The sequence below is a fragment of the Pteropus vampyrus genome, unplaced genomic scaffold (genome assembly GCF_000151845.1).
Source record: "Pteropus vampyrus isolate Shadow unplaced genomic scaffold, Pvam_2.0 Scaffold14, whole genome shotgun sequence".
Classification (NCBI taxonomy): Eukaryota; Metazoa; Chordata; class Mammalia; order Chiroptera; family Pteropodidae; genus Pteropus; species Pteropus vampyrus.
Genome location: NW_011888795.1, coordinates 6,917,649 through 6,925,289, shown reverse-complemented (window position 1 = coordinate 6,925,289; position 7,641 = coordinate 6,917,649).

Genomic DNA, 7,641 nt, shown 5'->3' with positions numbered 1-7,641 from the left:
ATGAGACTCCAGGGCTGAGTCCCTGGAGTAGCAAGGTCTATTAGGGAATGTGATGAGAAGGATGGGCTCTTGACACAGGAAGAGCAATAACCTCTCACATGTGCCCAGAGTGATGGTGCACAAATCACGGATCAATTATCTGAACTGATTTTTACAAACTTTCAAATGGAAAAACAAACAAACAAATTAAAAAAAACAACAAGTATTATCACCTCTACTTTACAAATTAGGAAATAGAGGCTTAGAGAGCTTAAACGAATTCTGCATAAATATACAGTGATTAACTGGTAGGGACTTGTAGCTAAGTTTTCTGGTTCAAAATGTAATGCTACTTCTGCTACATCATGTTGCCTATTTTTGTTCTGTGTTGGATACTAACAAAAATCTTGACAGGGAAATAGGGCAGATATTTCTATTTCTATTTCATAGAGCAGGAAATTGAAGCTCAAAGAGACTTTTAGTGTCTCAGTAAATAGCAATGATCCTAGTGCACTTTTTACTACAACTCTATTAGTTTTCTGTTTGTTTGTTTTAATTGTATCTTATTATGTAACATTACTAGTACCCTATCAGAGAGGCAGAGTGTGCTGTTTTTGCAATCCCCAATTTTCTAATAAGGAAATTGAAGTCCAGAGAGGTAATGACCTTTCCAATAACTGGAGTGGCCCTCAATGGGAATGATCCCTTTCTCATCACAGGACCAGAGAATTTCTTAGAGATATGGTATAGGGGACTATGAAAAGAAGAGAAACTGGCTTAGGTCTCCATTAAGCAACTTCCTGGCCCAAAGTGTCAATGATTCTATACCTTACCCCAAGTGCTACAGTCAAGATGTAATTAGTCAGGACATGAATCCAAGTTTGCCAGCTCCTTCTTTATTCTGTACCTCTTTCACTAATCCCATGAATTTTGATTGACCTGCTTCTTCGAAGATTTCAGAATCCAATTGTTCTAACTGTAGATTAGCTCTCATTTGAACATTAGCCAGAGGGAGAAAGAAGATCTCTGAAGGTTTATTAGGTAAAACATTAATGAACTGTTCATTTGACAAATCAGAAATATTAAATATGGCATAGGCTTCCTGGGCAGCATAATGATAGAAAAAGTCCTTAACATGGTATCTGGATCTGGGTTTTTATCCTGACTTTTCCATCAAATCCCAGGGAGACCTGGGCAAAGCCACTTTCTCTCTCATAGCATTGAGCATCTTCCCTTATATAATGTGACTCTTAGACCAGAGAGTCTTTTAAGTTTAGTAGCATGAGGCTACAGAACAAGATTATCTTTGCTACAAGCCATGGAAAAGCTGGAAGAGAAGTAGCTAGAATACCCAGATCATCCTGGGGCTGAGCAAAGAATACCAGGCTCAGCCATGTTGACTGATATTCTAAGAGCCTTGAATCCATTTAAGGTTGAGAAATAAGGAGTAGACTAGAAATAATGAAATCAGAAAGTCCTGGTCTTCAGAGTCCTAAATTATAGTCTTTGAGTTCCATCCCCTCATCTCAAGTAGCCAGTGTCTTATGTCAGGAGCTGGAGTATTTTCTCTGACCACAGCCTGTCTCTCTTTCTCATTCCTATCAGTCCCATCGTCTGTCTCCCCAACAGCTCTCCCTGCTGATGTTTCTGCCATTTCTTGACTGACAACCAGTTTTTCTAGTCATTATCAATTGCACTCATTAACTCTCCCACTTGCCTCAGCTGAGGCCTCCCCGACCGACCCCCCCCCAAAAAAAAGCATCTCTGAAAAATGATTTTCCCAAGTAGAATGAAACTTCTTACATGTCTAGAGAACTTTATGTCTGGAGCTCTCAGAGTAATTTCTAAATGTCAGTAGAAATGTACATTTTATACTTGGAAGGTAGACAACTATTCCAACACAACCAAACAAACAAACAAAAAATCAGCAGCTAGTTTTTTATTTTTCTTTTCTTTTGCTTCTTGCTTACTTTTTGTGGATCACAGAATGCAAAACTGGCCTGACTTTAAAAAAATTATATTGACTTGTTAGTTGCTTGTAGTCCTTTTATACATGGTCTCATAAATGGTTAATAACGGGAATAATGACATGTAGATAAAAACCATAGAGACTTTCTATGCCTTTCTCCAAAGAATTCCATTAATTGTTAAGACCTGATATGAACCTGTAAAGAGGTTTGTGTAGCACTAAGTGGCAGGAATACACATTGATAGAGAGACCTCAGCTTCTGATATCTGACTAGCTGGATTTAAGGGCTATAACAATAATAATGTATATTTAGATCCTTTACTATTCATAAATATTTTCCCACACATATTCTCACTTTGCATGTGCTGTTCCCTCTATTTTGGAACACAGTTCCCTCTGATGTTGACTTAACTTGCTTTCTTGCCTTCTTCAGGCCTTTGTTCAAATGTTACCTTTCCTAGTGGCTTTAAGCAAATTGTAATTGCAGCCATTCCCCCCCCCCCCCGGCACTCTCTATCCCCTTCCTATATTTTTCCTCCATGGCCCTTCTCATCATCTGACTTATTGCATATTTTACATATAGAATGTAAGCTCTCTGGGGGCTGGGGTCTTTATTATTTTCACTGCTATGTTCCTAAGTCCTGACACAGTGTCGGAAATATAGTAGTTGCTAGCTAACACATGTTGAAGGACTACAGGAATTTAGTGTATTTGATCTTTCTAACAGCCTTAAGGAGCAGAAATAATCATTATTACTATTTTGCAGATGAGGCATCTGAGGCTCAGAGAGGTCAATAGGTCAGGCCAAGCGTCTGAGGGGACAGACCCAGCTCTTCTCACACAGCTACACTCTGTGCTCTTCAGAGACACATTTCAGAAACATAGTAACAACAGAATCTCCTCATTCAGGAAGGAGCCCTAAGAGCCCTGATGCTCAGCCCTATACCTTCACCTCTCATTAGCCTTTCTTGGCATCCCACCTCACCTGCCAGTCTACTGAGGCTGAGTTCCCAGGCACCCACTATATTTGATGACTTCCTGCAGGCCTAATCACCCCATTAAGGTAGAGCAAACAAACAGAAGGATGAAATAATTGCCAAGTCAACAAACCTGAACAGCTGGCCAGAATAAGGTCAACACAGTAATTGCCCTTCTCCGAAAAAGAAAAACATGAGGACTCAGTATTTGCACCTAGCTCCTCTCTCTTTCTATATGCCTCCTTTCCCAGTTACCTACAGAGCAAATCACTTGGGTTAGCAGCTTTCTCACCTTTGTCCCCCTGCCTTTTTGCCTCTATTCACACACGTGAGCCATTATCCTTCACTAAAATTTGTTGTCTGCGCATCCAACACTTGATAACACTCTGGAAATTGATCTGTTCAAATATGTTTGGAACTAAATTGAGCAGTTTGTCCTTTCATTGTTGCATGCCAGCATCCCCCAAACACAGAATTATTGGTAAGAGGTCATGTATGTTTTTTCTGAAAAGGGAGGGAGTCTTGTGGGAAGGAGGCAATCCAAAATCTTGGTAGTGTTGGTTATAAATGATAAAAATTAATAATTAATTTTTTATTAGTTATTATTTTGTTAAAAAATTATATTGCTCTCCTCCTTACAAAGAACATTCACATACATTATCTATAGGACGTAAGCTTCATACTACCCTGTGAGGAACCTGGGGAGTACCTTACTCTCCACTTTATACAAGACAGAACTAAGAGGTTCATGACTTACCCAAGGCCACATCCTGGTAAGGAAAAGAGAAAATATTTACATCCAGGTTTAGTGATTTGAATGAAATGCTTTATGCCACTGATATGGTGTATGTGCATGCATGTGTCTGTGTGTACAAACATGGGTGTGCATGGGTAGAAAGAGAGAGAGATTGAGTCTTTACCCCCTACTGACCTCTACCTTCCAAGTTGTTATTTCTCATGCACTCTTCACCTAGCTCCACTGTCCCAAGATAGTTATCTCCTACATCAGGGAGCAGGCACTCTGGCAGTTTCCAGATTGCTGTCCCCAGCGATGTGCTTGGAGGTAAGACTTTAATTCCTCAAGTATTTGACTTGCCTCAAGAGCATGGACTTTGGAGTCAGACAGCTCTGGGATTCCCAGCAGAGACTGATTGCTATGAACATCAGGGTCCTCATCTGCCCCACAGTGTCATTAACAGAATTATATGAAAAGACAAGAATAATATCTAATTATTATTAGATAGCACACAGTAAATGCTCAATACACGTGAGCAGTTATTTTTGACTGCCCTGTTCCCTCACATGTCACATCTGTAAAGTGGGTGTCCAGGCTGAGTTATCTGGCCTAACGTTATTATTGTCTCGATGCCTTTACCAGAGTCACTCTGTGGGCATGAAGACACAGGGAAGCAATGACATCCCCTCCTCTGAAAAGTTCCAGTTGATGAAAAATAGCAACAATAATAGCAGTCACTCTTATTTCCTGAACATTTATTGCATGCTCAGAATGGTTCTAAGTGGTCTCAATGCATAAATACTATTGATTCTGTCTATAGCCCTATCACAAAGGGCTACCATTATCCCTATTTTAGATGTATTAATGCTGTTGATAGTCTCACCAGCCCTATTACATACAGATTGCCATTATTCCCCTTTTACAGATGAGAATGCTGAGGCAAAAAGAGATTCAGCAACTCTACCAAGGATGCAACCCAGGGAGTCCACCTGGAAGAGTGCAGCCTTTTGACCAGCATATGATGCCATCTAAATACTAAAAAGGCCCCTTTGGGAAGCCCTACCTTGTCTTGAAGCAGGGCTAACCCCTTCGAAGTACCCCTTCTCACCTGGCAACTCCACCCTAGCTTGTCTATAGCACAGGCCCCACCTGGAATTACAAAATGTTAACACTGGACAAACCCAGAGAATTTGTCTCACCTACTATAACTCACTCATTTTTCAGATGAAGCCCAGAGGGGAGGCAAACTGCCAAGACCTCACAGCCGAGCCCGTTCATGAGACTCAAGGTTTTGAGTAAATGTGGCCCATGGAAACTCTTGGGATGCCTTTCTTGCCCTGGCTGCCTGGCAGCTCAGCCATGCCCCTCAAGTACCTTCTCTGACACAGTCGACAGCTCCTCACCATCCCATCAACACAAGCCCTGATGTGACTTAGCTCCTAATTTTTGTTTGAATTGTTTGATTTTTAAAAAAATTATATCTGTGATTTTTGACATTGGTAACCACAACTTCTTTAGAGAGGCAGGTGGGAAGTAAAGAATAAATAAGTATGTAAATAAATAGATAACTACCAATTTTAGCACTCCTTCCACTGACGTTTGCTTTTCTTCTTGCAAATTCTGAAGAATGTAAGTGTAAGAAAGGGAAAAAACTCTAGCAGTGAGTATAACACATAGATTCCTTTTTCAAAGAGTGGAAAGAAGAAGAAAAAACTTAGGGTTATTACCTATCAGTGTAGATAAGAGGATGTCAAAATGGTGCCGCCTGCTGAATATGGAAAAGCATAAGCACCAAATCACTAAATTAGAATGGCAGTGCATAAGAATGGGTCTCTTCGTATACTTAAATACTTAGAAATCAGGTCCCCAACCACTATCCTCACTGTGTTTTTCTCATAATCACATCGTTTCTGGTTCTCTAACTTGAGGAGCCAGTACCTTTGCATGAGCACTTGTCTGAGCTCCTTAGCCCTAGCCGTCCTGTTGGCCTGAAACGCTCTTCTCTGCTGGCTCCCACTGGTTATCCACAACTCACATTAGATTTCACCTCCTCAGAGAGGCCTTCCCTGGCCACCCAACCTACTTCTTCCTAGCCCTCTAGTATTCACCTTGCATTATTTTTATTATAACACTTATCACTACCTATTTTTTCCCCAGTGCTTTATTAGTTACTTGTCTCTTTCTTTCAAAAATGCAAATTCAATGAAAGCAGAGACCTTGTCTATTGTAGTCATCACTGTTTTCCCAAGGCCGAGAAGGTACACAAGAAATAATTGTTGAATGAATGTAAATAAGATCAATGAGTACCTCATAGTCTAAATCACCCAGAAACTGGCCCAAACCCATCAATCCATCCTTATCTAGTGTTTGACATGAGCTAGGCCCATTTGTGAACTCGAGGTGGACTGTGCAGCTACAGAGATGAATATGATTAGTCTCTAACCTCAAGAAGTTTATACTCTGGTTAAGGAGTTAAGACACATGCATCTGAAAATGTAACTGAAACAATGGAGCCAGTGCTCAAGGACAGATAGGGTTCACAAAGCAGAGGTACTGAAGGCTGAATACAAAGAGGAGTAAAGAGGATATGAAGGAAGGGTCACTGAAGTTGCCTTATCTGCCAAATACCCACAATGTAGGAGCAGAAGAGAGAGGGGACCACAGGCTCCCAATCTCCCCAGGGCCCTGGGCCCTTCAATGGCATTGCAGGCTTTCCCTTGTGTCTCTGAGATTCTAAGAGGCTTGGAGTTGAAGAGCTTGACTCAGAACCTGGCTCCTGGAAAAGAGCTCACGTTGAGCACATGTTCTCTCTGTGAAAGGCGCTGTGCTAGGTTACGTGTGCCATCTCTATTAGGCTCGCCGCAAGCCTGCTGCGGAAATATGAGAATTCTCATTTTAGATCTATGAAAATGGAGACCCTGGATCGGAAACTGTTTCAGCCAAAGTGACACAGCCAACAGAGCCTGGTGTATTGACCTCTACAGCTTCCTACACTCTTTCCACTTCACACATCTGCCCCTTGCTCAAGGCTTACAATTTGTTCAAGTTCGCACAACAATTAGGCGTTCATCTCTAGATCTATTTGACTTTGAAAGTAAGTGCTTTTTTAAAACCTGGTATTGAGGAAGAAGGGCAGAGCCCACTCCTGCTCTTTTTGCCCCCTGTGCAGAAAGCCAACCATTCAGAAGGTTCGAGTGTTCAGGTCAAAACAAGAGGAATGGTGTTTAAAATGCAAAAAAATGCACCTGCTTGGAATTCATCTGGTGCTTCCACCCCTATTTCTGATGAAATTATTCCCTGGCGACAAGCCCTTTGCAGAATTTTCTCTCCATTTCTTTCTGCATCGTGGAGTAATTGTATGTCATCAAAAGCCTAGGAATAGTCAAGATTGCAAAATTCGTGCTGTGCTCTTGGCAAAATCATTACTCACCAGCCAATGTTTAGAAATAAAAATGCTCCCCTTAAGTGCCATTAAACACAAATATTTATCAACGCTGTGCTAGAATTTAGGCTGACGAAGGTTGGGTGTTTGTGGGTGTGCATGTGTATGCATAATTAGATTCAGGTTTTCAACAAGCACAAGATGGCCTTTAGATACCCACCCACAGGCAAAGGGATTTTTTTGTTTGTTTGTTCCTCGGAGAAATGTTCAAATCTCTGAAAGTACTGCCTAAAGATAGCCAGGTAATTTCTGTTTCTTAGCTCGTTGCAGGCACTGCGAAAGGTGCTGTCTATGATAAAATGAAAGGCAAGTCTAGTGAAAGAGACAAATACGGACATAAAAAAAATAAGTAATGGTTCAGGATAGCAATGCTGATGGACAAATCATTGTTATAAACTCTTACTAGAGTTTGAAGAAATGAGGCTTTCAATCTCTGTCTTCAATTTGTCTGACACACTGCTGCTAGAATTAACATATTCTAAAGCACGTTAGGACCATGTCTTACTTATGTCAAGTTCCCTCAAAGCTGAGTCCAAGA